At 40.7% G+C, this 27,554-nt stretch overlaps 20 non-coding genes and 1 pseudogene across 20 annotated transcripts; 20 read left to right on the top strand and 1 right to left on the bottom strand.

Annotated features, from left to right (window-relative positions):
* Positions 1 to 4,175: 4,175 nt before the first annotated feature.
* Positions 4,176 to 4,322, bottom strand: LOC115917718 (annotated as a pseudogene).
* A 1,598-nt stretch (positions 4,323 to 5,920) lies between these two features.
* LOC115917712 lies at positions 5,921 to 6,082 on the top strand. The gene has a single exon (XR_004062312.1). It is a non-coding gene; the product is annotated as a U1 spliceosomal RNA (small nuclear RNA).
* A 941-nt stretch (positions 6,083 to 7,023) lies between these two features.
* LOC115917711 lies at positions 7,024 to 7,185 on the top strand. The gene has a single exon (XR_004062311.1). It is a non-coding gene; the product is annotated as a U1 spliceosomal RNA (small nuclear RNA).
* A 947-nt stretch (positions 7,186 to 8,132) lies between these two features.
* On the top strand, positions 8,133 to 8,294 carry LOC115917713. Its single transcript, XR_004062313.1, has one exon. It is a non-coding gene; the product is annotated as a U1 spliceosomal RNA (small nuclear RNA).
* A 941-nt stretch (positions 8,295 to 9,235) lies between these two features.
* Positions 9,236 to 9,397, top strand: LOC115917709. The gene has a single exon (XR_004062306.1). It is a non-coding gene; the product is annotated as a U1 spliceosomal RNA (small nuclear RNA).
* A 947-nt stretch (positions 9,398 to 10,344) lies between these two features.
* LOC115917708 lies at positions 10,345 to 10,506 on the top strand. Its single transcript, XR_004062305.1, has one exon. It is a non-coding gene; the product is annotated as a U1 spliceosomal RNA (small nuclear RNA).
* Positions 10,507 to 11,448: 942 nt separating this feature from the next.
* Positions 11,449 to 11,610, top strand: LOC115917707. The gene has a single exon (XR_004062304.1). It is a non-coding gene; the product is annotated as a U1 spliceosomal RNA (small nuclear RNA).
* Positions 11,611 to 12,556: 946 nt separating this feature from the next.
* On the top strand, positions 12,557 to 12,717 carry LOC115917716. The gene has a single exon (XR_004062323.1). It is a non-coding gene; the product is annotated as a U1 spliceosomal RNA (small nuclear RNA).
* Positions 12,718 to 13,665: 948 nt separating this feature from the next.
* On the top strand, positions 13,666 to 13,827 carry LOC115917706. Its single transcript, XR_004062301.1, has one exon. It is a non-coding gene; the product is annotated as a U1 spliceosomal RNA (small nuclear RNA).
* Positions 13,828 to 14,775: 948 nt separating this feature from the next.
* On the top strand, positions 14,776 to 14,937 carry LOC115917705. The gene has a single exon (XR_004062300.1). It is a non-coding gene; the product is annotated as a U1 spliceosomal RNA (small nuclear RNA).
* A 948-nt stretch (positions 14,938 to 15,885) lies between these two features.
* Positions 15,886 to 16,047, top strand: LOC115917704. The gene has a single exon (XR_004062296.1). It is a non-coding gene; the product is annotated as a U1 spliceosomal RNA (small nuclear RNA).
* A 949-nt stretch (positions 16,048 to 16,996) lies between these two features.
* LOC115917703 lies at positions 16,997 to 17,158 on the top strand. Its single transcript, XR_004062293.1, has one exon. It is a non-coding gene; the product is annotated as a U1 spliceosomal RNA (small nuclear RNA).
* Positions 17,159 to 18,107: 949 nt separating this feature from the next.
* On the top strand, positions 18,108 to 18,269 carry LOC115917702. The gene has a single exon (XR_004062291.1). It is a non-coding gene; the product is annotated as a U1 spliceosomal RNA (small nuclear RNA).
* Positions 18,270 to 19,217: 948 nt separating this feature from the next.
* LOC115917701 lies at positions 19,218 to 19,379 on the top strand. Its single transcript, XR_004062290.1, has one exon. It is a non-coding gene; the product is annotated as a U1 spliceosomal RNA (small nuclear RNA).
* A 942-nt stretch (positions 19,380 to 20,321) lies between these two features.
* On the top strand, positions 20,322 to 20,483 carry LOC115917700. The gene has a single exon (XR_004062289.1). It is a non-coding gene; the product is annotated as a U1 spliceosomal RNA (small nuclear RNA).
* Positions 20,484 to 21,424: 941 nt separating this feature from the next.
* LOC115917721 lies at positions 21,425 to 21,586 on the top strand. The gene has a single exon (XR_004062330.1). It is a non-coding gene; the product is annotated as a U1 spliceosomal RNA (small nuclear RNA).
* A 941-nt stretch (positions 21,587 to 22,527) lies between these two features.
* Positions 22,528 to 22,689, top strand: LOC115917720. The gene has a single exon (XR_004062329.1). It is a non-coding gene; the product is annotated as a U1 spliceosomal RNA (small nuclear RNA).
* Positions 22,690 to 23,631: 942 nt separating this feature from the next.
* On the top strand, positions 23,632 to 23,793 carry LOC115917719. Its single transcript, XR_004062327.1, has one exon. It is a non-coding gene; the product is annotated as a U1 spliceosomal RNA (small nuclear RNA).
* Positions 23,794 to 24,736: 943 nt separating this feature from the next.
* On the top strand, positions 24,737 to 24,898 carry LOC115917717. The gene has a single exon (XR_004062325.1). It is a non-coding gene; the product is annotated as a U1 spliceosomal RNA (small nuclear RNA).
* Positions 24,899 to 25,845: 947 nt separating this feature from the next.
* Positions 25,846 to 26,007, top strand: LOC115917710. Its single transcript, XR_004062309.1, has one exon. It is a non-coding gene; the product is annotated as a U1 spliceosomal RNA (small nuclear RNA).
* A 947-nt stretch (positions 26,008 to 26,954) lies between these two features.
* Positions 26,955 to 27,115, top strand: LOC115917715. The gene has a single exon (XR_004062320.1). It is a non-coding gene; the product is annotated as a U1 spliceosomal RNA (small nuclear RNA).
* The last annotated feature ends 439 nt before the right edge of the window (positions 27,116 to 27,554 follow it).

Genomic DNA, 27,554 nt, shown 5'->3' with positions numbered 1-27,554 from the left:
TTCTCTTGTCATAAGCGAGCTTGGATCACTCCCGTAATTTAGGCCCGCTGAATGATGCCTGGAACGAGTTGTTTTGGTATGCCTTCGATTATTTGGGGGTCCTGCCATGCGAAACCGGGACAGACATACAAAATATGTCGAGGAATGGCCATAATTATGATTGTATGCAACGATTAGATGGACGTTGATGGAATATTTAGTGAATAAGGATAAAAGTAGAGAGAGAGAGGGGCTAAATGAGGGAGGATAGGGTGTGTGTGCGTGTGTGCATGTGCGTGTTGTGTGTGTGTGCGTTTTTTGTTTTTTTATTAATGATGGGGAGAGTTCGAGAAGGAGAAAAAAATGTAGAGACATAGTTAGGGAGATACAAAGATTTAGGAAGAGAGAGGGGAAGAAATGGTGAGAGGGGTAGAGTCAGAGACAGAGGCAGAGAGCGAGACACGATGAGAGGGGAGAAGAAAACAGACAGACATGATAGCTAGGAGCATTTTTTTTTTTTTTTACATATTTGCTTCATTTATAAGTTCGCCCTTAAAGAGAATGTGCCTTGTATATGACATTTAAGTTCATTGGCATTTAGAAAGACTTCTCAATAAAAAAATTAAAAATGAAGTAGACAGCGATAAAAAGAAAAGACATTTAACATTAAAATGAAATAGTAGCTGAAAATTTTTCCGTAAAAATAAAATTTTGATATATCGAATCCCCAAGAACATGGACATTTATCACATGTCACATTATAAGACATTCGGGTTATGTTTCCAGAGCGCTCCACGGAGACATGTTTAATTCATCATGAATATTTCTAACAAGGTGTTTTCAAAGCTCAATCAACTATTTATATACATGTATAGAGGAGTACGTAGTTATTCCGTGGATCTACTTTGACATGAATTTCCCCGCAAGAAGATACATATTAGTGTTAAGACTGTAACGAATATGTGTGTCCAAGATACCTACTTTTATGTGTGTTGCCAATTTCTTTTTCTTCACTTGGTCTAGTCCTTTTTTGTCAATGCATAACTCACGTAATAAACTTCTTTCTTTTAGAAATTTGTGCATTTTTCTGTTTCTTTCCGATATATCGTATTAATTGGCGAATCAAGTGGATACCTCAGCACTCCCCCCCCCCCCCCCCCTCCCCCGCCCCCTATTTCTCGTTTTCCATTCAAAGCCCGTATAGTGTTGCAACTCCTATGTTGGTATTAAAGGTATGGTCTATTGTAAACAGGTGGCCAGCTTTATAGATATCCACAGGTGTGAAAGTAGTACTAGAAGGTCTCTACAGATTTTTAAAGTTTCACCCCTTTATTTTTGTTTTAGAATGCTGAGGACCTCGGATGCGATTGTAGAAGTGTCGTAGTCGAGTGGTTTAAGCACTTGACTTGAAATTCAAAGGCACTAATGTCCTTTGGCAAGGCATTAAATTTCATTTGCCACACTCGACCCAGGTGAGGTAAATGGGTGCCTGGCAGGAATTAATTCCTTGAAATGCTGGAGCGCTGTAATGGCGGCTAGGCTAAAGCCGAGGTAATAATCAATGCGCCTCCGAATAGAACTTCTAGATAGACGGCGCAATAGAAATTCCTATAACTATTATTATTAATATCGTAATTTGATTGAAGAGGAATTGTGATCAATCATACTGACTGTAATTTCAAAAAAAAAATATATCGATGCATGTACATAGGGAATATTCCACTGTTTAAAAGTTATTGGTGAAAATATGAAACTGTTTATAACCAAGATGAGATGGGCATGTGATCAAACATTGAAAAATACTACCTTGATTTAAGTCCGCCATCCGGTAATACATTTTTCTAAGATTTGTTAATGATAATTCAATGATTCAAACGATTTTATTTCTCATACAAAACATAATACAATGAATAATTATATTACAAAAATATGCAATGAAACGTCAAATATATTAGAAAAAGCACGAGAAAAGAGGAACTAATTAGAAGCAGAGCTTGTTAAAGTGTTAGTTCCTCAGTTGCTATTTTACAATATAACATGAACAAAGTATGCTTATACCATGAAAACGTCTTCATTTTCCCGAGTAACGATAGCCTGAATTTTGAAACATACTTTCAGACAAAGTAACGTAACCACTTTCGAAAAATCAAGTCAAGGTCAATTTCAATACCCTAATGTATGTTCCTAATAAATCATGTTCGGATAATGTCATTGTAACGTTCACATATTTATAAAAGGTGCTTTAAAGGTAAAGACCAGTAATGGTCATGCGATTGCATTGTGAAAGAAACGTTGTGGAATCGATCAGAAAAGGTTGATCATCTAGCATCTAGCATCTGCAAGGTTCTGGAATCATCAAAATGATAAGAAATTTGGCCCATTCTTCGTAAAGTTACAAGCACTATACACAGAAAGATGTATATTGGACTACCCTATCTCTCTCACCCTACCATGAGAGAAATAAGTTTACCAAATATATGAATTAGTAGGCGGTTTCCCGGCAAATTTTTTATCATCATGTATTAGTCAAAACATATTCTTTCACATGATTGGTAATGAGAGCTTCCATTTCATTTTTTGAAATTGGGGCGTTGCCAATACTGGTCTTTACCTTTAAAGGTAATACAAAGTTTTGGGAAATTTTGAAAATTGGGTGGATAGTGATTCGTTACAATTTAAATATATTTGGATGCCCCTCTGGATGTATTATAAGCACTAGAAAATTTAGCCCCTAAAACACTTCCGCTTTCGAGAAAAATTGAATATAACAATTTACCGGTGCTCCCGGTAAATTTTGATAAATTTTCAAATAGCGCCTACGGCCGTACAATGGTAGCTGCGACCATGAAAATCTCAGAATATGTAGTTGTGATATATAATTTCCGAACGGCAATAGCTAATCGGTCGATTTTAGTCGATAACCATTGTTTTATAGCTTAACTATTATATTGACCTTGAGAGGGAGCTATACAACATAAAGAGTTTATTATTTGAAATTTCATAACTTTAGACTCGATTTCAACCGCGACAACGATCACTGATTATTGTAGGACCGCATATGCTTCCAATATGTTCATTATTTTGAACCAAATTCATGACCCCATACCAAAACTTTGTATTACCTTTAAATAACGGTCGGTTTATGTGCTGATTCCCATCATGGACATGGTTATCGCAGGTAATAACGCAGTTGACCTGACGCCTCGTGTGAAACAAGAACTAGGCTGCTTTCAAGAATATTGACCTTTGACTTATGCCTATCTGCACTTGTTTGGCCAGGGGGGATTAGACCTCCCTGCATGGTCACTGACAAGTGGTTATCTCATCAAATCAGTTCTCAATAAACATAAGAAAAAGGGGATCATGGGGACCAATGGTCAACGCTTAGGCATTGTGTGATATAGGGCGCAAGAAGCTATAAATAGTACAGTAGGGCTTTAAAATTACACGCTTGTAAAGTACTGTGTGAGGTGGCGCAATGATAAAGAGACACCCTTTCGTGTAAGAGCGCCTTTAAAATGATCATGTCATGCCACGTGTATAGGAAACTGTGGAGGATATCATATTACTAGATTCTGTGTCAATATCCCTGTGAAAAGGGTAGGATGTAAACATACTATGAAAGTGATATGGTACAATACACCAACGGTGTATTTGATTTCCCTTGCTAAACGTAACTTGATGCTTTTAAAGATTGTTTACCAACTCGTTTCATATGCGATCCTATGAATCCATAATACGATGGGGAAATGCATGATTGGTTGATGTTTGAATGGTGAAGTAATCTTCAGGATCCAGTTGACAACGCCACGGAGAATGTAGAGAATTAAACAGTCAATAAGGCAACAATAATAACAGAAGTGATGAAAGTAATTTTAAGGAAATAAGGGTGATGAATAACAATGCTTCAAGGACAAGAGAGGAAGAGATACAGAGAGTGAGAAATTTGGAGAAAAGAGAGGGTAGAGAGAACGACATGGAAAGTGAACGAGTGTGGACGGAGGCAGTTTGATTACTTTAGAAATGGCAAGCAAAGAAGAATACTTGAGGAGATTAAAATACTTTAGTTTCCGAGGAGCTAAAACAAATGCATTTGGACTGTAATATAGGAAGTGTTGTAGGATATCACGTCATAAATAAGAAGAACAACAACGCTTTCTTCGAATTCGAAATTGTAGGTAGTACTAATAGCGCTAACGGAGATCTCCGCTACCATGAATAATACGCCTGACTTCCCCACGTTTGGGGGAATGGCAAGGTTCAGCAAGCCGGAGTGCAATGGCAAGCCTCGCCCTGGGGGTGCATCCTTCTTGATCAATGCGACCCCTGCGCCAGGTAAGTATGCTTCAAAAGAATCGTCTGCGGTACTTAATCAAATGCTCACTGTGACATACAATGGTTAAACATCCAATCCTACAGCAAGAAATCACATGTAGAACTTCATCATTGATAGGTTTTATGGAACTACTGTAGTTATTCTGTTAACAACAATAAGAACATGGTCCTGTCAAAAGCGGATGCTGTAATGTGAAATCCTAATTAAAATCACAATTTACAAACAAATATTTAAACTTTTTTCGTAATAACGAAGAGATTTTAAGGCATCAGTTAATAAGCACCTCCCTTACATTAGTGATTACTCAATCATATGCTGCGGCAATATTTTGAAAGAGTGTGTTTTTCAAGGAAGATAACGCGTAAAACGTCCGCCGTATCTGTAGGGATACTTTCTTAGTGCGGTCACTGGCTGCAAGACCAAAGGATACAATCATTTTGCTGATTTTCGTATGATGCTATTGTTATTTAAATCCATGACGGTATTGTTATTTAAATCCATGACGTCAAAGTATCTGCCTTGTTAAATTCATGAATATGCACCCCATCAAAAAATACCATTTACTCAGTCATATGCTGCGGCCTTATTTTGAAAGAGTGTCAATATTTCTTTCCAAATTGTGACTTTTCAAGAAGGGTGGCACGTAAAATGCCGGCCATCTGTAGGAACACTTTCTTAGTGCCAAGAAACTGCAGTCACACCTCCAAAGTGGGGCATGAATGAGATTCTGCATGTGATTTCTTGCTGTAGGACTGGATGTTTAACCGTTTTATGTCATCCAAGGGATTTGATCAAGAAGTGCGACCGATTCTTTTGAACCATACTTATTGGCTTAGACCTCCTTCACCATTCCAATTGTCATTTTCATCTATTGAGGTAAACAAAAATAAAAATGAAACCCTTTGCTTTCGAGACGTCTATTGCTGAGGGTAGCTACTTCGACTGGTTTTGAAATTTGACCTGCTGTGTGAGAATGTAAAATGGTATCAAAAAATGTGAAATAAACTCTGCAAGTTTCATTGAGTTAATCGCAAAGAGGACAATTTCTTTCACAGACTTTATTAACGCACTTAATGACATATTCGCAAGGAGCCTCTTGTGCATCTTTAATGGGTTTTGTTTTTATGAATTATAAATGATAAAACAATAAGTTTCAAAAGAGGTTGTGAACACATCTGCCTTTGCAGAATCCAGTTCCGGCTCCTCGGGGTACTTTACTGGCTGCCCGACCAAAGAATACAATCCTTTTGCTGATTTTCGTATGACGCTGTTGTTATTTAAATCCGTGACGTCCAAGTATCTGCATTGTTAAATTCATGAATATGCACCCCATCAACATTGCCGTTTACTCGGTCATATGCTGCGGCCTTATTTTGAAAGAGTGTAAATATTTCTTCCCAAATTGTGATTTTTCAAGAGGGATGGCAAAGAAAATGCCAGCCATCTGTAGGAACACTTTCATGGTGCCAAGAAACTGCAGTCACACCTCCAAAGTGGGGCATAGATGAGATTCTGCATGTGATTTCTTGCTGTAGGACTGGATGTTTAACCGTTTTATGTCATCCAAGGGATTTGATCAAGAACTGCGACCGATTCTTTCGAAGCATACTTACCTGGCGCAGGGGTCGCATTGATCAAGAAGGATGCACCCCCAGGGCGAGGCTTGCCATTGCACTCCGGCTTGCTGAACCTTGCGATTCCCCCAAACGTGGGGAACTCGGGCGTATTATTTATGGTAGCGGAGATCTGCGTTCGCGCTATCTCCTACAAAACGAATGTAAAGAAAAGTAACTAAGTTGTCCTTTGTAAGTTCTACGCCTCTCATTCACACCCAAATCCAAACTTTGATTTGTGCAACATATCTATCTCTCCAAGCTCGAGATGTCCCATTGTCAACAAATTAAAGATTGAGTTCGAGAACTAAGACTATTGCCTATTGGCCTAGACCTCCTTCACAATTCCAATTGTCACTTTCATCTATTGAGGTAAACAAAAATAAAATTGAAACCCTTTGCTTTCGAGACGTCTATTGCTGAGGGTAGCTACTTCGACTGGTTTTGAAATTTGACCTGCTGTGTAAGAATGTGAAATGGTATCAAAAAATGTGAAATAAACTCTGCAAAAATCATTGAGTTAATCGCGAAGAGGACAATTTCTTTCACAGACTTTATTAACGCACTTAATGACATATTGGCAAGGAGCCTCTTGTGTATCTTTAATAGGTCTTGTTTTTATGAATTATAAATGATAAAACAATAAGTTTCAAAAGAGGTTGTGAACACATCTGCCTTTGCAGAATCCAGTTCGGCTCCTCGGGGTACTTTACTGGCTGCCCGACCAAAGAATACAATCCTTTTGCTGATTTTCGTATGACGCTGTTCTTATTTAAATCCGTGACGTCCAAGTATCTGCATTGTTAAATTCATGAATATGCACCCCATCAACAATACCGTTTACTCAACGATGCGGCCTCATTTTGAAAGAGTGTAAATATTTCTCACCAAATTGTGATTTTTCAAGAGGGATGGCAAAGAAAATGCCGGCCATCTGTAGAAACATTTTCATAGTGCCAAGAAACTGCAGTCACACCTCCAAAGTGGGGCATAGATGAGATTCTGCATGTGATTTCTTGCTGTAGGACTGGATGTTTAACCGTTTTATGTCATCCATGGGATTTGATCAAGAACTGCGACCGATTCTTTCGAAGCATACTTACCTGGCGCAGGGGTCGCATTGATCAAGAAGGATGCACCCCCAGGGCGAGGCTTGCCATTGCACTCCGGCTTGCTGAACCTTGCGATTCCCCCAAACGTGGGGAACTCGGGCGTATTATTTATGGTAGCGGAGATCTGCGTTCGCGCTATCTCCTACAACACGAATGTAAAGAAAAGTAAATAAGTTGTCCCTTGTAAATTCTAAGCCTCTCATTCACACCCAAATCCAAACTTTGATTTGTGCAACATATCTATCTCTCCAAGCTCGAGATGTCCCATTGTCAACAAATTAAAGATCGAGTTCGAGAACTAAGACTATTGCCTATTTGCCTAGACCTCCTTACCATTCCAATTGTCATTTTCATCTATTTGAGGTAAACAAAAATAAAATTGAAACCCTTTGCTTTCGAGACGTCTATTGCTGAGGGTAGCTACTTCGACTGGTTTTGAAATTTGACCTGCTGTGTGAGAATGTGAAATGGTATCAAAAAATGTAAAATAAACTTTGCAAATTTCATTGAGTTAATCGCAAAGAGGACAATTTCTTTCACAGACTTTATTAACGCACTTAATGACATATTCGCAAGTAGCCTCTTGTGCATCTTTAACGGGTCTTGTTTTTATGAATTATATATGATAAAACAATATGTTTCAAAAGAGGTTGTGAACACTTCTGCCTTTGCAGAATCCAGTTCCGGCTCCTCGGGGTTCTTTACTGGCTGCCCGACCAAAGAATACAATCCTTTTGCTGATTTTCGTATGACGCTGTTGTTATTTAAATCCGTGACGTACAAGTATCTGCATTGTTAAATTCATGAATATGCACCCCATCAACAATACCGTTTACTCACTCATATGCTGCGGCCTTATTTTGAAAGAATGTAAATATTTCTTCCCAAATTGTGATTTTTCAAGAGGGATGGCAAAGAAAATGCCGGCCATCTGTAGGAACACTTTCATAGTGCCAAGAAACTGCAGTCACACCTCCAAAGTGGGGCATAGATGAGATTTTGCATGTGATTTCTTGCTGTAGGACTGGATGTTTAACCGTTTTATGTCATCCAAGGGATTTGATCAAGAACTGCGACCGATTCTTTCGAAGCATACTTACCTGGCGCAGGGGTCGCATTGATCAAGAAGTATGCACCCCCAGGGCGAGGCTTGCCATTGCACTCCGGCTTGCTGAACCTTGCGATTCCCCCAAACGTGGGGAACTCGGGCGTATTATTTATGGTAGCGGAGATCTGCGTTCGCGCTATCTCCTACAACACGAATGTAAAGAAAAGTAACTAAGTTGTCCTTTGTAAGTTCTACGCCTCTCATTCACACCCAAATCCAAACTTTGATTTGTGCAACATATCTATCTCTCCAAGCTCGAGATGTCCCATTGTCAACAAATTAAAGATTGAGTTCGAGAACTAAGACTATTGCCTATTGGCCTAGACCTCCTTCACAATTCCAATTGTCACTTTCATCTATTGAGGTAAACAAAAATAAAATTGAAACCCTTTGCTTTCGAGACGTCTATTGCTGAGGGTAGCTACTTCGACTGGTTTTGAAATTTGACCTGCTGTGTAAGAATGTGAAATGGTATCAAAAAATGTGAAATAAACTCTGCAAAAATCATTGAGTTAATCGCGAAGAGGACAATTTCTTTCACAGACTTTATTAACGCACTTAATGACATATTGGCAAGGAGCCTCTTGTGTATCTTTAATAGGTCTTGTTTTTATGAATTATAAATGATAAAACAATAAGTTTCAAAAGAGGTTGTGAACACATCTGCCTTTGCAGAATCCAGTTCGGCTCCTCGGGGTACTTTACTGGCTGCCCGACCAAAGAATACAATCCTTTTGCTGATTTTCGTATGACGCTGTTCTTATTTAAATCCGTGACGTCCAAGTATCTGCATTGTTAAATTCATGAATATGCACCCCATCAACAATACCGTTTACTCAACGATGCGGCCTCATTTTGAAAGAGTGTAAATATTTCTCACCAAATTGTGATTTTTCAAGAGGGATGGCAAAGAAAATGCCGGCCATCTGTAGAAACATTTTCATAGTGCCAAGAAACTGCAGTCACACCTCCAAAGTGGGGCATAGATGAGATTCTGCATGTGATTTCTTGCTGTAGGACTGGATGTTTAACCGTTTTATGTCATCCATGGGATTTGATCAAGAACTGCGACCGATTCTTTCGAAGCATACTTACCTGGCGCAGGGGTCGCATTGATCAAGAAGGATGCACCCCCAGGGCGAGGCTTGCCATTGCACTCCGGCTTGCTGAACCTTGCGATTCCCCCAAACGTGGGGAACTCGGGCGTATTATTTATGGTAGCGGAGATCTGCGTTCGCGCTATCTCCTACAACACGAATGTAAAGAAAAGTAAATAAGTTGTCCCTTGTAAATTCTAAGCCTCTCATTCACACCCAAATCCAAACTTTGATTTGTGCAACATATCTATCTCTCCAAGCTCGAGATGTCCCATTGTCAACAAATTAAAGATCGAGTTCGAGAACTAAGACTATTGCCTATTTGCCTAGACCTCCTTACCATTCCAATTGTCATTTTCATCTATTTGAGGTAAACAAAAATAAAATTGAAACCCTTTGCTTTCGAGACGTCTATTGCTGAGGGTAGCTACTTCGACTGGTTTTGAAATTTGACCTGCTGTGTGAGAATGTGAAATGGTATCAAAAAATGTAAAATAAACTTTGCAAATTTCATTGAGTTAATCGCAAAGAGGACAATTTCTTTCACAGACTTTATTAACGCACTTAATGACATATTCGCAAGTAGCCTCTTGTGCATCTTTAACGGGTCTTGTTTTTATGAATTATATATGATAAAACAATATGTTTCAAAAGAGGTTGTGAACACTTCTGCCTTTGCAGAATCCAGTTCCGGCTCCTCGGGGTTCTTTACTGGCTGCCCGACCAAAGAATACAATCCTTTTGCTGATTTTCGTATGACGCTGTTGTTATTTAAATCCGTGACGTACAAGTATCTGCATTGTTAAATTCATGAATATGCACCCCATCAACAATACCGTTTACTCACTCATATGCTGCGGCCTTATTTTGAAAGAATGTAAATATTTCTTCCCAAATTGTGATTTTTCAAGAGGGATGGCAAAGAAAATGCCGGCCATCTGTAGGAACACTTTCATAGTGCCAAGAAACTGCAGTCACACCTCCAAAGTGGGGCATAGATGAGATTTTGCATGTGATTTCTTGCTGTAGGACTGGATGTTTAACCGTTTTATGTCATCCAAGGGATTTGATCAAGAACTGCGACCGATTCTTTCGAAGCATACTTACCTGGCGCAGGGGTCGCATTGATCAAGAAGGATGCACCCCCAGGGCGAGGCTTGCCATTGCACTCCGGCTTGCTGAACCTTGCGATTCCCCCAAACGTGGGGAACTCGGGCGTATTATTTATGGTAGCGGAGATCTGCGTTCGCGCTATCTCCTACAACACGAATGTAAAGAAAAGTAACTAAGTTGTCCTTTGTAAGTTCTACGCCTCTCATTCACACCCAAATCCAAACTTTGATTTGTGCAACATATCTATCTCTCCAAGCTCGAGATGTCCCATTGTCAACAAATTAAAGTTCGAGTTCGAGAACTAAGACTATTTCCTTTTGGCCTAGACCTCCTTCACCATTCCAATTGTCATCTTCATCTATTGAGGTAAACAAAAATTAAATTGAAACCCTTTGCTTTCGAGACGTCTATTGCTGAGGGTAGCTACTTCGACTGGTTTCTAAATTTGACCTGCTGTGTGAGAATGTGAAATTGTATCAAAAAATGTGAAATAAACTCTGCAAATTTCATTGACTTAATTGCAAAGAGGACAATTTCTTTCACAGACTTTATTAACGCACTTAGTGACATATTCGCAAGGAGCCTCTTGTGCATCTGTAATGGGTCTTGTTTTCATGAATTATAAATGATAAAACAATATGTTTCAAAAGAGGTTGTGAACACATCTGCCTTTGCAGAATCCGGTTGCGGATCCTCGGGGTACTTTACTGGCTGCCCGACCAAAGAATACAATCCTTTTGCTGATTTTCGTATGACGCTGTTGTTATTTAAATCCGTGACGTACAAGTATCTGCATTGTTAAATTCATGAATATGCACCCCATCAACAATACCGTTTACTCAACGATGTGGCCTCATTTTGAAAGAGTGTAAATATTTCTCACCAAATTGTGATTTTTCAAGAGGGATGGCAAAGAAAATGCCGGCCATCTGTAGGAACACTTTCATAGTGCCAAGAAACTGCAGTCACACCTCCAAAGTGGGGCATAGATGAGATTCTGCATGTGATTTCTTGCTGTAGGACTGGATGTTTAACCGTTTTATGTCATCCATGGGATTTGATCAAGAACTGCGACCGATTCTTTCGAAGCATACTTACCTGGCGCAGGGGTCGCATTGATCAAGAAGGATGCACCCCCAGGGCGAGGCTTGCCATTGCACTCCGGCTTGCTGAACCTTGCGATTCCCCCAAACGTGGGGAACTCGGGCGTATTATTTATGGTAGCGGAGATCTGCGTTCGCGCTATCTCCTACAACACGAATGTAAAGAAAAGTAAATAAGTTGTCCCTTGTAAATTCTAAGCCTCTCATTCACACCCAAATCCAAACTTTGATTTGTGCAACATATCTATCTCTCCAAGCTCGAGATGTCCCATTGTCAACTAATTAAAGATCGAGTTCGAGAACTGAGACTATTGCCTATTTGCCTAGACCTCCTTACCATTCCAATTGTCATTTTCATTTATTTGAGGTAAACAAAAATAAAATTGAAACCCTTTGCTTTCGAGTCGTCTATTGCTGAGGGTACGTAGCTACTTCGACTGGTTTTGAAATTCTACCTGCTGTGTGAGAATGTGAAATGGTATCAACAAATGTGAAATAAACTCTGCAAATTTCATTGAGTTAATGGCAAAAAGGACAATTTCGGTCACAGACTTTATTAACGCACTTAATGACATATTAGCAGGGAGCCTCTTGTGCATCTGTAATGGGTCTTGTTTTCATGACTTATAAATGATAAAACAATATGTTTCGAAAGAGGTTGTGAACACATCTGCCTTTGCAGAATCCGGCTCCTCGGGGTTTTTGCACTGGCTGCCCGACCACAGGATACAATCATTTTGCTGATCTTCGTATGACGCTATTGTTATTTAAATCCGTGACGTCCAAGTATCTGCATTGTTAAATTCATGAATATGCACGGCATTAACTATACCGTTTACTAGGTCATATGCTGCAGCATTATTTTGAAAGAGTGTCAATATATCTTCCTGAATTGTGACTTTTCAAGGAAGGTGGCACATAAAAGGCCGACCATCTGTAGAAACACTTTCATAGTGCCAAGAAACCGCAGTCACACCTCCAAAGTGGGGCATTATTGAGATTCTGCATGTGATTTCTTGCTGTAGGACTGGATGTTTAACCGTTTTATGTCATCCAAGGGATTTGATCAAGAACTGCGACCGATTCTTTCGAAGCATACTTACCTGGCGCAGGGGTCGCATTGATCAAGAAGGATGCACCCCAGGGCGAGGCTTGCCATTGCACTCCGGCTTGCTGAACCTTGCGATTCCCCCAAACGTGGGGAACTCGGGCGTATTATTTATGGTAGCGGAGATCTGCGTTCGCGCTATCTCCTACAAAACGAATGTAAAGAAAAGTAAATAAGTTGTCCTTTGTAAGTTCTACGCCTCTCATTCACACCCTAATCCAAACTTTGATTTGTGCAACATATCTATCTCTCCAAGCTCGAGATGTCCCATTGTCAACAAATTAAAGATCGAGTTCGAGAACTAACGCTATTGCCTATTGGAATAGACCTCCTTCACCATTCCAATTGTCATTTTCATCTATTGAGGTAAACAAAAGACTAAATTGAAACCCTTTCTTTTCGAGACGTCTATTGCTGAGGGTAGCTACTTCGACTGGTTTTGAAATTCTACCTGCTGTGTGAGAATGTGAAATGGTATCAACAAATGTGAAATAAACTCTGCAAATTTCATTGAGTTAATGGCAAAAAGGACAATTTCGGTCACAGACTTTATTAACGCACTTAATGACATATTAGCAGGGAGCCTCTTGTGCATCTGTAATGGGTCTTGTTTTCATGACTTATAAATGATAAAACAATATGTTTCGAAAGAGGTTGTGAACACATCTGCCTTTGCAGAATCCGGTTCCGGCTCCTCGGGGTATTTTACTGGCTGCCCGACCAAAGAATACAATCCTTTTGCTGATTTTCGTATGACGCTGTTGTTATTTAAATCCGTAACGTCCAAGTATCTGCATTGTTAGATTCGTGAATATGCACCCCATCAACAATACCGTTTACTAAATTATATGCTGCGGCCTTATTTTGAAAAAGTGTAAATATTTCTTCCCAAATTGTGACTTTTCAAGAGGGATGGCAAAGAAAATGCCGGCCATCTGTAGGAACACAGTCATAGTGCCAAGAAACTGAAGTCACACCTCCAAAGTGGGGCACAGATGAGATTCTGCATGTGATTTCTTGCTGTAGGACTGGATGTTTAACCGTTTTATGTCATCCAAGGGATTTGATCAAGAACTGCGACCGATTCTTTCGAAGCATACTTACCTGGCGCAGGGGTCGCATTGATCAAGAAGGATGCACCCCCAGGGCGAGGCTTGCCATTGCACTCCGGCTTGCTGAACCTTGCGATTCCCCCAAACGTGGGGAACTCGGGCGTATTATTTATGGTAGCGGAGATCTGCGTTCGCGCTATCTCCTACAAAACGAATGTAAAGAAAAGTAAATAAGTTGTCCTTTGTAAGTTCTACGCCTCTCATTCACACCCTAATCCAAACTTTGATTTGTGCAACATATCTATCTCTCCAAGCTCGAGATGTCCCATTGTCAACAAATTAAAGATCGAGTTCGAGAACTAACGCTATTGCCTATTGGAATAGACCTCCTTCACCATTCCAATTGTCATTTTCATCTATTGAGGTAAACAAAAGATTAAATTGAAACCCTTTCTTTTCGAGACGTCTATTGCTGAGGGTAGCTACTTCGACTGGTTTTGAAATTCTACCTGTTGTGTGAGAATGTGAAATGGTATCAACAAATGTGAAATAAACTCTGCAAATTTCATTGAGTTAATGGCAAAAAGGACAATATCGGTCACAGACTTTATTAACGCACTTAATGACATATTAGCAGGGAGCCTCTTGTGCATCTGTAATGGGTCTTGTTTTCATGACTTATAAATGATAAAACAATATGTTTCGAAAGAGGTTGTGAACACATCTGCCTTTGCAGAATCCGGTTCCGGCTCCTCGGGGTATTTTACTGGCTGCCCGACCAAAGAATACAATCCTTTTGCTGATTTTCGTATGACGCTGTTGTTATTTAAATCCGTGACGTCCAAGTATCTGCATTGTTAGATTCGTGAATATGCACCCCATCAACAATACCGTTTACTCAGTTATATGCTGCGGCCTTATTTTGAAAAAGTGTAAATATTTCTTCCCAAATTGTGACTTTTCAAGAGGGATGGCAAAGAAAATGCCGGCCATCTGTAGGAACACAGTCATAGTGCCAAGAAACTGAAGTCACACCTCCAAAGTGGGGCACAGATGAGATTCTGCATGTGATTTCTTGCTGTAGGACTGGATGTTTAACCGTTTTATGTCATCCAAGGGATTTGATCAAGAACTGCGACCGATTCTTTCGAAGCATACTTACCTGGCGCAGGGGTCGCATTGATCAAGAAGGATGCACCCCCAGGGCGAGGCTTGCCATTGCACTCCGGCTTGCTGAACCTTGCGATTCCCCCAAACGTGGGGAACTCGGGCGTATTATTTATGGTAGCGGAGATCTGCGTTCGCGCTATCTCCTACAAAACGAATGTAAAGAAAAGTAAATAAGTTGTCCTTTGTAAGTTCTACGCCTCTCATTCACACCCTAATCCAAACTTTGATTTGTGCAACATATCTATCTCTCCAAGCTCGAGATGTCCCATTGTCAACAAATTAAAGATCGAGTTCGAGAACTAACGCTATTGCCTATTGGAATAGACCTCCTTCACCATTCCAATTGTCATTTTCATCTATTGAGGTAAACAAAAGATTAAATTGAAACCCTTTCTTTTCGAGACGTCTATTGCTGAGGGTAGCTACTTCGACTGGTTTTGAAATTCTACCTGCTGTGTGAGAATGTGAAATGGTATCAACAAATGTGAAATAAACTCTGCAAATTTCATTGAGTTAATGGCAAAAAGGACAATATCGGTCACAGACTTTATTAACGCACTTAATGACATATTAGCAGGGAGCCTCTTGTGCATCTGTAATGGGTCTTGTTTTCATGACTTATAAATGATAAAACAATATGTTTCGAAAGAGGTTGTGAACACATCTGCCTTTGCAGAATCCGGTTCCGGCTCCTCGGGGTATTTTACTGGCTGCCCGACCAAAGAATACAATCCTTTTGCTGATTTTCGTATGACGCTGTTGTTATTTAAATCCGTGACGTCCAAGTATCTGCATTGTTAGATTCGTGAATATGCACCCCATCAACAATACCGTTTACTCAGTTATATGCTGCGGCCTTATTTTGAAAAAGTGTAAATATTTCTTCCCAAATTGTGACTTTTCAAGAGGGATGGCAAAGAAAATGCCGGCCATCTGTAGGAACACAGTCATAGTGCCAAGAAACTGAAGTCACACCTCCAAAGTGGGGCACAGATGAGATTCTGCATGTGATTTCTTGCTGTAGGACTGGATGTTTAACCGTTTTATGTCATCCAAGGGATTTGATCAAGAACTGCGACCGATTCTTTCGAAGCATACTTACCTGGCGCAGGGGTCGCATTGATCAAGAAGGATGCACCCCCAGGGCGAGGCTTGCCATTGCACTCCGGCTTGCTGAACCTTGCGATTCCCCCAAACGTGGGGAACTCGGGCGTATTATTTATGGTAGCGGAGATCTGCGTTCGCGCTATCTCCTACAAAACGAATGTAAAGAAAAGTAAATAAGTTGTCCTTTGTAAGTTCTACGCCCTCTCATTCACACCCTAATCCAAACTTTGATTTGTGCAACATATCTATCTCTCCAAGCTCGAGATGTCCCATTGTCAACAAATTAAAGATCGAGTTCGAGAACTAACGCTATTGCCTATTGGAATAGACCTCCTTCACCATTCCAATTGTCATTTTCATCTATTGAGGTAAACAAAAGATTAAATTGAAACCCTTTCTTTTCGAGACGTCTATTGCTGAGGGTAGCTACTTCGACTGGTTTTGAAATTCTACCTGCTGTGTGAGAATGTGAAATGGTATCAACAAATGTGAAATAAACTCTGCAAATTTCATTGAGTTAATGGCAAAAAGGACAATATCGGTCACAGACTTTATTAACGCACTTAATGACATATTAGCAGGGAGCCTCTTGTGCATCTGTAATGGGTCTTGTTTTCATGACTTATAAATGATAAAACAATATGTTTCGAAAGAGGTTGTGAACACATCTGCCTTTGCAGAATCCGGTTCCGGCTCCTCGGGGTATTTTACTGGCTGCCCGACCAAAGAATACAATCCTTTTGCTGATTTTCGTATGACGCTGTTGTTATTTAAATCCGTGACGTCCAAGTATCTGCATTGTTAGATTCGTGAATATGCACCCCATCAACAATACCGTTTACTCAGTTATATGCTGCGGCCTTATTTTGAAAAAGTGTAAATATTTCTTCCCAAATTGTGACTTTTCAAGAGGGATGGCAAAGAAAATGCCGGCCATCTGTAGGAACACAGTCATAGTGCCAAGAAACTGAAGTCACACCTCCAAAGTGGGGCACAGATGAGATTCTGCATGTGATTTCTTGCTGTAGGACTGGATGTTTAACCGTTTTATGTCATCCAAGGGATTTGATCAAGAACTGCGACCGATTCTTTCGAAGCATACTTACCTGGCGCAGGGGTCGCATTGATCAAGAAGGATGCACCCCCAGGGCGAGGCTTGCCATTGCACTCCGGCTTGCTGAACCTTGCGATTCCCCCAAACGTGGGGAACTCGGGCGTATTATTTATGGTAGCGGAGATCTGCGTTCGCGCTATCTCCTACAAAACGAATGTAAAGAAAAGTAAATAAGTTGTCCTTTGTAAGTTCTACGCCCTCTCATTCACACCCTAATCCAAACTTTGATTTGTGCAACATATCTATCTCTCCAAGCTCGAGATGTCCCATTGTCAACAAATTAAAGATCGAGTTCGAGAACTAACGCTATTGCCTATTGGAATAGACCTCCTTCACCATTCCAATTGTCATTTTCATCTATTGAGGTAAACAAAAGATTAAATTGAAACCCTTTCTTTTCGAGACGTCTATTGCTGAGGGTAGCTATTTCGACTGGTTTTGAAATTCTACCTGCTGTGTGAGAATGTGAAATGGTATCAACAAATGTGAAATAAACTCTGCAAATTTCATTGAGTTAATGGCAAAAAGGACAATTTCGGTCACAGACTTTATTAACGCACTTAATGACATATTAGCAGGGAGCCTCTTGTGCATCTGTAATGGGTCTTGTTTTCATGACTTATAAATGATAAAACAATATGTTTCGAAAGAGGTTGTGAACACATCTGCCTTTGCAGAATCCGGTTCCGGCTCCTCGGGGTATTTTACTGGCTGCCCGACCAAAGAATACAATCCTTTTGCAGATTTTCGTATGACGCTGTTGTTATTTAAATCCGTGACGTCCAAGTATCTGCATTGTTAGATTCGTGAATATGCACCCCATCAACAATACCGTTTACTCAGTTATATGCTGCGGCCTTATTTTGAAAAAGTGTAAATATTTCTTCCCAAATTGTGACTTTTCAAGAGGGATGGCAAAGAAAATGCCGGCCATCTGTAGGAACACAGTCATAGTGCCAAGAAACTGAAGTCACACCTCCAAAGTGGGGCACAGATGAGATTCTGCATGTGATTTCTTGCTGTAGGACTGGATGTTTAACCGTTTTATGTCATCCAAGGGATTTGATCAAGAACTGCGACCGATTCTTTCGAAGCATACTTACCTGGCGCAGGGGTCGCATTGATCAAGAAGGATGCACCCCCAGGGCGAGGCTTGCCATTGCACTCCGGCTTGCTGAACCTTGCGATTCCCCCAAACGTGGGGAACTCGGGCGTATTATTTATGGTAGCGGAGATCTGCGTTCGCGCTATCTCCTACAAAACGAATGTAAAGAAAAGTAAATAAATTGTCCTTTGTAAGTTCTACGCCTCTCATTCACACCCTAATCCAAACTTTGATTTGTGCAACATATCTATCTCTCCAAGCTCGAGATGTCCCATTGTCAACAAATTAAAGATCGAGTTCGAGAACTAACGCTATTGCCTATTGGAATAGACCTCCTTCACCATTCCAATTGTCATTTTCATCTATTGAGGTAAACAAAAGATTAAATTGAAACCCTTTCTTATCGAGACGTCTATTGCTGAGGGTAGCTACTTCGACTGGTTTTGAAATTCTACCTGCTGTGTGAGAATGTGAAATGGTATCAACAAATGTGAAATAAACTCTGCAAATTTCATTGAGTTAATGGCAAAAAGGACAATATCGGTCACAGACTTTATTAACGCACTTAATGACATATTAGCAGGGAGCCTCTTGTGCATCTGTAATGGGTCTTGTTTTCATGACTTATAAATGATAAAACAATATGTTTCGAAAGAGGTTGTGAACACATCTGCCTTTGCAGAATCCGGTTCCGGCTCCTCGGGGTATTTTACTGGCTGCCCGACCAAAGAATACAATCCTTTTGCAGATTTTCGTATGACGCTGTTGTTATTTAAATCCGTGACGTCCAAGTATCTGCATTGTTAGATTCGTGAATATGCACCCCATCAACAATACCGTTTACTCAGTTATATGCTGCGGCCTTATTTTGAAAAAGTGTAAATATTTCTTCCCAAATTGTGACTTTTCAAGAGGGATGGCAAAGAAAATGCCGGCCATCTGTAGGAACACAGTCATAGTGCCAAGAAACTGAAGTCACACCTCCAAAGTGGGGCACAGATGAGATTCTGCATGTGATTTCTTGCTGTAGGACTGGATGTTTAACCGTTTTATGTCATCCAAGGGATTTGATCAAGAACTGCGACCGATTCTTTCGAAGCATACTTACCTGGCGCAGGGGTCGCATTGATCAAGAAGGATGCACCCCCAGGGCGAGGCTTGCCATTGCACTCCGGCTTGCTGAACCTTGCGATTCCCCCAAACGTGGGGAACTCGGGCGTATTATTTATGGTAGCGGAGATCTGCGTTCGCGCTATCTCCTACAAAACGAATGTAAAGAAAAGTAAATAAATTGTCCTTTGTAAGTTCTACGCCTCTCATTCACACCCTAATCCAAACTTTGATTTGTGCAACATATCTATCTCTCCAAGCTCGAGATGTCCCATTGTCAACAAATTAAAGATCGAGTTCGAGAACTAACGCTATTGCCTATTGGAATAGACCTCCTTCACCATTCCAATTGTCATTTTCATCTATTGAGGTAAACAAAAGATTAAATTGAAACCCTTTCTTATCGAGACGTCTATTGCTGAGGGTAGCTACTTCGACTGGTTTTGAAATTCTACCTGCTGTGTGAGAATGTGAAATGGTATCAACAAATGTGAAATAAACTCTGCAAATTTCATTGAGTTAATGGCAAAAAGGACAATATCGGTCACAGACTTTATTAACGCACTTAATGACATATTAGCAGGGAGCCTCTTGTGCATCTGTAATGGGTCTTGTTTTCATGACTTATAAATGATAAAACAATATGTTTCGAAAGAGGTTGTGAACACATCTGCCTTTGCAGAATCCGGCTCCTCGGGGTTTTGCACTGGCTGCCCGACCACAGGATACAATCATTTTGCTGATCTTCGCATGACGCTATTGTTATTTAAATCCGTGACGTCCAAGTATCTGCATTGTTAGATTCGTGAATATGCACCCCATCAACAATACCGTTTACTCAGTTATATGCTGCGGCCTTATTTTGAAAAAGTGTAAATATTTCTTCCCAAATTGTGACTTTTCAAGAGGGATGGCAAAGAAAATGCCGGCCATCTGTAGGAACACAGTCATAGTGCCAAGAAACTGAAGTCACACCTCCAAAGTGGGGCACAGATGAGATTCTGCATGTGATTTCTTGCTGTAGGACTGGATGTTTAACCGTTTTATGTCATCCAAGGGATTTGATCAAGAACTGCGACCGATTCTTTCGAAGCATACTTACCTGGCGCAGGGGTCGCATTGATCAAGAAGGATGCACCCCCAGGGCGAGGCTTGCCATTGCACTCCGGCTTGCTGAACCTTGCGATTCCCCCAAACGTGGGGAACTCGGGCGTATTATTTATGGTAGCGGAGATCTGCGTTCGCGCTATCTCCTACAAAACGAATGTAAAGAAAAGTAAATAAGTTGTCCTTTGTAAGTTCTACGCCTCTCATTCACACCCTAATCCAAACTTTGATTTGTGCAACATATCTATCTCTCCAAGCTCGAGATGTCCCATTGTCAACAAATTAAAGATCGAGTTCGAGAACTAACGCTATTGCCTATTGGAATAGACCTCCTTCACCATTCCAATTGTCATTTTCATCTATTGAGGTAAACAAAAGATTAAATTGAAACCCTTTCTTTTCGAGACGTCTATTGCTGAGGGTAGCTACTTCGACTGGTTTTGAAATTCTACCTGCTGTGTGAGAATGTGAAATGGTATCAACAAATGTGAAATAAACTCTGCAAATTTCATTGAGTTAATGGCAAAAAGGACAATATCGGTCACAGACTTTATTAACGCACTTAATGACATATTAGCAGGGAGCCTCTTGTGCATCTGTAATGGGTCTTGTTTTCATGACTTATAAATGATAAAACAATATGTTTCGAAAGAGGTTGTGAACACATCTGCCTTTGCAGAATCCGGCTCCTCGGGGTTTTGCACTGGCTGCCCGACCACAGGATACAATCATTTTGCTGATCTTCGTATGACGCTATTGTTATTTAAATCCGTGACGTCCAAGTATCTGCATTGTTAAATTCATGAATATGCACGGCATTAACAATACCGTTTACTAGGTCATATGCTGCAGCATTATTTTGAAGAGTGTCAATATATCTTTCTGAATTGTGACTTTTCAAGGAAGGTGGCACATAAAATGCCGGCCATCTGTAGGAACACAGTCATAGTGCCAAGAAACTGAAGTCACACCTCCAAAGTGGGCCATAGATGAGATTCTGCATGTGATTTCTTGCTGTAGGACTGGATGTTTAACCGTTTTATGTCATCCAAGGGATTTGATCAAGAACTGCGACCGATTCTTTCGAAGCATACTTACCTGGCGCAGGGGTCGCATTGATCAAGAAGGATGCACCCCCAGGGCGAGGCTTGCCATTGCACTCCGGCTTGCTGAACCTTGCGATTCCCCCAAACGTGGGGAACTCGGGCGTATTATTTATGGTAGCGGAGATCTGCGTTCGCGCTATCTCCTACAAAACGAATGTAAAGAAAAGTAAATAAGTTGTCCTTTGTAAGTTCTACGCCTCTCATTCACACCCTAATCCAAACTTTGATTTGTGCAACATATCTATCTCTCCAAGCTCGAGATGTCCCATTGTCAACAAATTAAAGATCGAGTTCGAGAACTAACGCTATTGCCTATTGGAATAGACCTCCTTCACCATTCCAATTGTCATTTTCATCTATTGAGGTAAACAAAAGATTAAATTGAAACCCTTTCTTTTCGAGACGTCTATTGCTGAGGGTAGCTACTTCGACTGGTTTTGAAATTCTACCTGCTGTGTGAGAATGTGAAATGGTATCAACAAATGTGAAATAAACTCTGCAAATTTCATTGAGTTAATGGCAAAAAGGACAATATCGGTCACAGACTTTATTAACGCACTTAATGACATATTAGCAGGGAGCCTCTTGTGCATCTTTAATGGGTCTTGTTTTCATGACTTATAAATGATAAAACAATATGTTTCGAAAGAGGTTGTGAACACATCTGCCTTTGCAGAATCCGGCTCCTCGGGGTTTTGCACTGGCTGCCTGACCACAGGATACAATCATTTTGCTGATCTTCGCATGACGCTATTGTTATTTAAATCCGTGACGTCCAAGTATCTGCATTGTTAAATTCATGAATATGCACGGAATTAACAATACCGTTTACTAGGTCATATGCTGCAGCATTATTTTGAAGAGCGTCAATATATCTTCCTGAATTGTGACTTTTCAAGGAAGGTGGCACATAAAATGCCGGCCATCTGTAGGAACACAGTCATAGTGCCAAGAAACTGAAGTCACACCTCCAAAGTGGGCCATAGATGAGATTCTGCATGTGATTTCTTGCTGTAGGACTGGATGTTTAACCGTTTTATGTCATCCAAGGGATTTGATCAAGAACTGCGACCGATTCTTTCGAAGCATACTTACCTGGCGCAGGGGTCGCATTGATCAAGAAGGATGCACCCCCAGGGCGAGGCTTGCCATTGCACTCCGGCTTGCTGAACCTTGCGATTCCCCCAAACGTGGGGAACTCGGGCGTATTATTTATGGTAGCGGAGATCTGCGTTCGCGCTATCTCCTACAAAACGAATGTAAAGAAAAGTAAATAAGTTGTCCTTTGTAAGTTCTACGCCTCTCATTCACACCCTAATCCAAACTTTGATTTGTGCAACATATCTGTCTCTCCAAGCTCGAGATGTCCCATTGTCAACAAATTAAAGATCGAGTTCGAGAACTAACGCTATTGCCTATTGGAATAGACCTCCTTCACCATTCAAATTGTCATTTTCATCTATTGAGGTAAACAAAAGATTAAATTGAAACCATTTCTTTTCGAGACGTCTATTGCTGAGGGTAGCTATTTCGACTGGTTTTTGAAATTCTACCTGCTGTGTGAGAATGTGAAATGGTATCAACAAATGTGAAATAAACTCTGCAAATTTCATTGAGTTAATGGCAAAAAGGACAATATCGGTCACAGACTTTATTAACGCACTTAATGACATATTAGCAGGGAGCCTCTTGTGCATCTGTAATGGGTCTTGTTTTCATGACTTATAAATGATAAAACAATATGTTTCGAAAGAGGTTGTGAACACATCTGCCTTTGCAGAATCCGGCTTCTCGGGGTTTTGCACTGGCTGCCCGACCACAGGATACAATCATTTTGCTGATCTTCGCATGACGCTATTGTTATTTAAATCCGTGACGTCCAAGTATCTGCATTGTTAAATTCATGAATATGCACGGCATTAACAATACCGTTTACTAGGTCATATGCTGCAGCATTATTTTGAAGAGTGTCAATATATCTTCCTGAATTGTGACTTTTCAAGGAAGGTGGCACATAAAATGCCGGCCATCTGTAGGAACACAGTCATAGTGCCAAGAAACTGAAGTCACACCTCCAAAGTGGGCCATAGATGAGATTCTGCATGTGATTTCTTGCTGTAGGACTGGATGTTTAACCGTTTTATGTCATCCAAGGGATTTGATCAAGAACTGCGACCGATTCTTTCGAAGCATACTTACCTGGCGCAGGGGTCGCATTGATCAAGAAGGATGCACCCCCAGGGCGAGGCTTGCCATTGCACTCCGGCTTGCTGAACCTTGCGATTCCCCCAAACGTGGGGAACTCGGGCGTATTATTTATGGTAGCGGAGATCTGCGTTCGCGCTATCTCCTACAAAACGAATGTAAAGAAAAGTAAATAAGTTGTCCTTTGTAAGTTCTACGCCCTCTCATTCACACCCCAATCCAAACTTTGATTTGTGCAACATATCTATCTCTCCAAGCTCGAGATGTCCCATTGTCAACAAATTAAAGATCGAGTTCGAGAACTAACGCTATTGCCTATTGTCCTAGACCTCCTTCACCATTCCAATTGTCATTTTCATCTATTGAGGTAAACAAAAGATTAAATTGAAACCCTTTCTTTTCGAGACGTCTATTGCTGAGGGTAGCTATTTCGACTGGTTTTGAAATTCTACCTGCTGTGTGAGAATGTGAAATGGTATCAACAAATGTGAAATAAACTCTGCAAATTTCATTGAGTTAATGGCAAAAAGGACAATTTCGGTCACAGACTTTATTAACGCACTTAATGACATATTAGCAGGGAGCCTCTAGTGCATCTGTAATGGGTCTTGTTTTCATGACTTATAAATGATAAAACAATATGTTTCGAAAGAGGTTGTGAACACATCTGCCTTTGCAGAATCCGGCTCCTCGGGGTTTTGCACTGGCTGCCCGACCACAGGATACAATCATTTTGCTGATCTTCGTATGACGCTATTGTTATTTAAATCCGTGACGTCCAAGTATCTGCATTGTTAAATTCATGAATATGCACGGCATTAACTATACCGTTTACTAGGTCATATGCTGCAGCATTATTTTGAAAGAGTGTCAATATATCTTCCTGAATTGTGACTTTTCAAGGAAGGTGGCACATAAAAGGCCGACCATCTGTAGAAACACTTTCATAGTGCCAAGAAACCGCAGTCACACCTCCAAAGTGGGGCATTATTGAGATTCTGCATGTGATTTCTTGCTGTAGGACTGGATGTTTAACCGTTTTATGTCATCCAAGGGATTTGATCAAGAACTGCGACCGATTCTTTCGAAGCATACTTACCTGGCGCAGGGGTCGCATTGATCAAGAAGGATGCACCCCCAGGGCGAGGCTTGCCATTGCACTCCGGCTTGCTGAACCTTGCGATTCCCCCAAACGTGGGGAACTCGGGCGTATTATTTATGGTAGCGGAAATCTGCGTTCGCGCTATCTCCTACAAAACGAATGTAAAGAAAAGTAAATAAGTTGTCCTTTGTAAGTGCTACGCCTCTCATTCACACCCTAATCCAAACTTTGAATTGTGCAACATATCTATCTCTCCAAGCTCGAGATGTCCCATTGTCAACAAATTAATGATCGAGTTCGAGAACTAAGACTTTTGCCTATTGGAATAGACCTCCTTCACCATTCCAATTGTCATTTTCATCTATTGAGGTAAACAAAAAATTAAATTGAAACCCTTTCTTTTCGAGACGTCTATTGCTGAGGGTACGTAGCTACTTCGACTGGTTTTGAAATTCTACCTGCTGTGTGAGAATGTGAAATGGTATCAACAAATGTGAAATAAACTCTGCAAATTTCATTGAGTTAATGGCAAAAAGGACAATTTCGGTCACAGACTTTATTAACGCACTTAATGACATATTAGCAGGGAGCCTCTTGTGCATCTGTAATGGGTCTTGTTTTCATGACTTATAAATGATAAAACAATATGTTTCGAAAGAGGTTGTGAACACATCTGCCTTTGCAGAATCCGGCTCCTCGGGGTTTTTGCACTGGCTGCCCGACCACAGGATACAATCATTTTGCTGATCTTCGTATGACGCTATTGTTATTTAAATCCGTGACGTCCAAGTATCTGCATTGTTAAATTCATGAATATGCACGGCATTAACTATACCGTTTACTAGGTCATATGCTGCAGCATTATTTTGAAAGAGTGTCAATATATCTTCCTGAATTGTGACTTTTCAAGGAAGGTGGCACATAAAAGGCCGACCATCTGTAGAAACACTTTCATAGTGCCAAGAAACCGCAGTCACACCTCCAAAGTGGGGCATTATTGAGATTCTGCATGTGATTTCTTGCTGTAGGACTGGATGTTTAACCGTTTTATGTCATCCAAGGGATTTGATCAAGAACTGCGACCGATTCTTTCGAAGCATACTTACCTGGCGCAGGGGTCGCATTGATCAAGAAGGATGCACCCCCAGGGCGAGGCTTGCCATTGCACTCCGGCTTGCTGAACCTTGCGATTCCCCCAAACGTGGGGAACTCGGGCGTATTATTTATGGTAGCGGAGATCTGCGTTCGCGCTATCTCCTACAAAACGAATGTAAAGAAAAGTAAATAAGTTGTCCTTTGTAAGTTCTACGCCTCTCATTCACACCCTAATCCAAACTTTGATTTGTGCAACATATCTATCTCTCCAAGCTCGAGTTGTCCCATTGTCAACAAATTAAAGATCGAGTTCGAGAACTAACGCTATTGCCTATTGGAATAGACCTCCTTCACCATTCCAATTGTCATTTTCATCTATTGAGGTAAACAAAAAATTAAATTGAAACCCTTTCTTTTCGAGACGTCTATTGCTGAGGGTACGTAGCTACTTCGACTGGTTTTGAAATTCTACCTGCTGTGTGAGAATGTGAAATGGTATCAACAAATGTGAAATAAACTCTGCAAATTTCATTGAGTTAATGGCAAAAAGGACAATTTCGGTCACAGACTTTATTAACGCACTTAATGACATATTAGCAGGGAGCCTCTTGTGCATCTGTAATGGGTCTTGTTTTCATGACTTATAAATGATAAAACAATATGTTTCGAAAGAGGTTGTGAACACATCTGCCTTTGCAGAATCCGGCTCCTCGGGGTTTTTGCACTGGCTGCCCGACCACAGGATACAATCATTTTGCTGATCTTCGTATGACGCTATTGTTATTTAAATCCGTGACGTCCAAGTATCTGCATTGTTAAATTCATGAATATGCACGGCATTAACTATACCGTTTACTAGGTCATATGCTGCAGCATTATTTTGAAAGAGTGTCAATATATCTTCCTGAATTGTGACTTTTCAAGGAAGGTGGCACATAAAAGGCCGACCATCTGTAGAAACACTTTCATAGTGCCAAGAAACCGCAGTCACACCTCCAAAGTGGGGCATTATTGAGATTCTGCATGTGATTTCTTGCTGTAGGACTGGATGTTTAACCGTTTTATGTCATCCAAGGGATTTGATCAAGAACTGCGACCGATTCTTTCGAAGCATACTTACCTGGCGCAGGGGTCGCATTGATCAAGAAGGATGCACCCCAGGGCGAGGCTTGCCATTGCACTCCGGCTTGCTGAACCTTGCGATTCCCCCAAACGTGGGGAACTCGGGCGTATTATTTATGGTAGCGGAGATCTGCGTTCGCGCTATCTCCTACAAAAACGAATGTAAAGAAAAGTAAATAAGTTGTCCTTTGTAAGTTCTACGCCTCTCATTCACACCCTAATCCAAACTTTGATTTGTGCAACATATCTATCTCTCCAAGCTCGAGATGTCCCATTGTCAACAAATTAAAGATCGAGTTCGAGAACTAACGCTATTGCCTATTGGAATAGACCTCCTTCACCATTCCAATTGTCATTTTCATCTATTGAGGTAAACAAAAGACTAAATTGAAACCCTTTCTTTTCGAGACGTCTATTGCTGAGGGTAGCTACTTCGACTGGTTTTGAAATTCTACCTGCTGTGTGAGAATGTGAAATGGTATCAACAAATGTGAAATAAACTCTGCAAATTTCATTGAGTTAATGGCAAAAAGGACAATTTCGGTCACAGACTTTATTAACGCACTTAATGACATATTAGCAGGGAGCCT

The sequence above is a fragment of the Strongylocentrotus purpuratus genome, unplaced genomic scaffold (genome assembly GCF_000002235.5).
Source record: "Strongylocentrotus purpuratus isolate Spur 01 unplaced genomic scaffold, Spur_5.0 spur5_contig_867, whole genome shotgun sequence".
NCBI lineage: Eukaryota > Metazoa > Echinodermata > Echinoidea > Camarodonta > Strongylocentrotidae > Strongylocentrotus > Strongylocentrotus purpuratus.
Note: the sequence above shows the minus strand (reverse complement) of the source record. Positions and strands in the feature narration are given on the sequence as shown.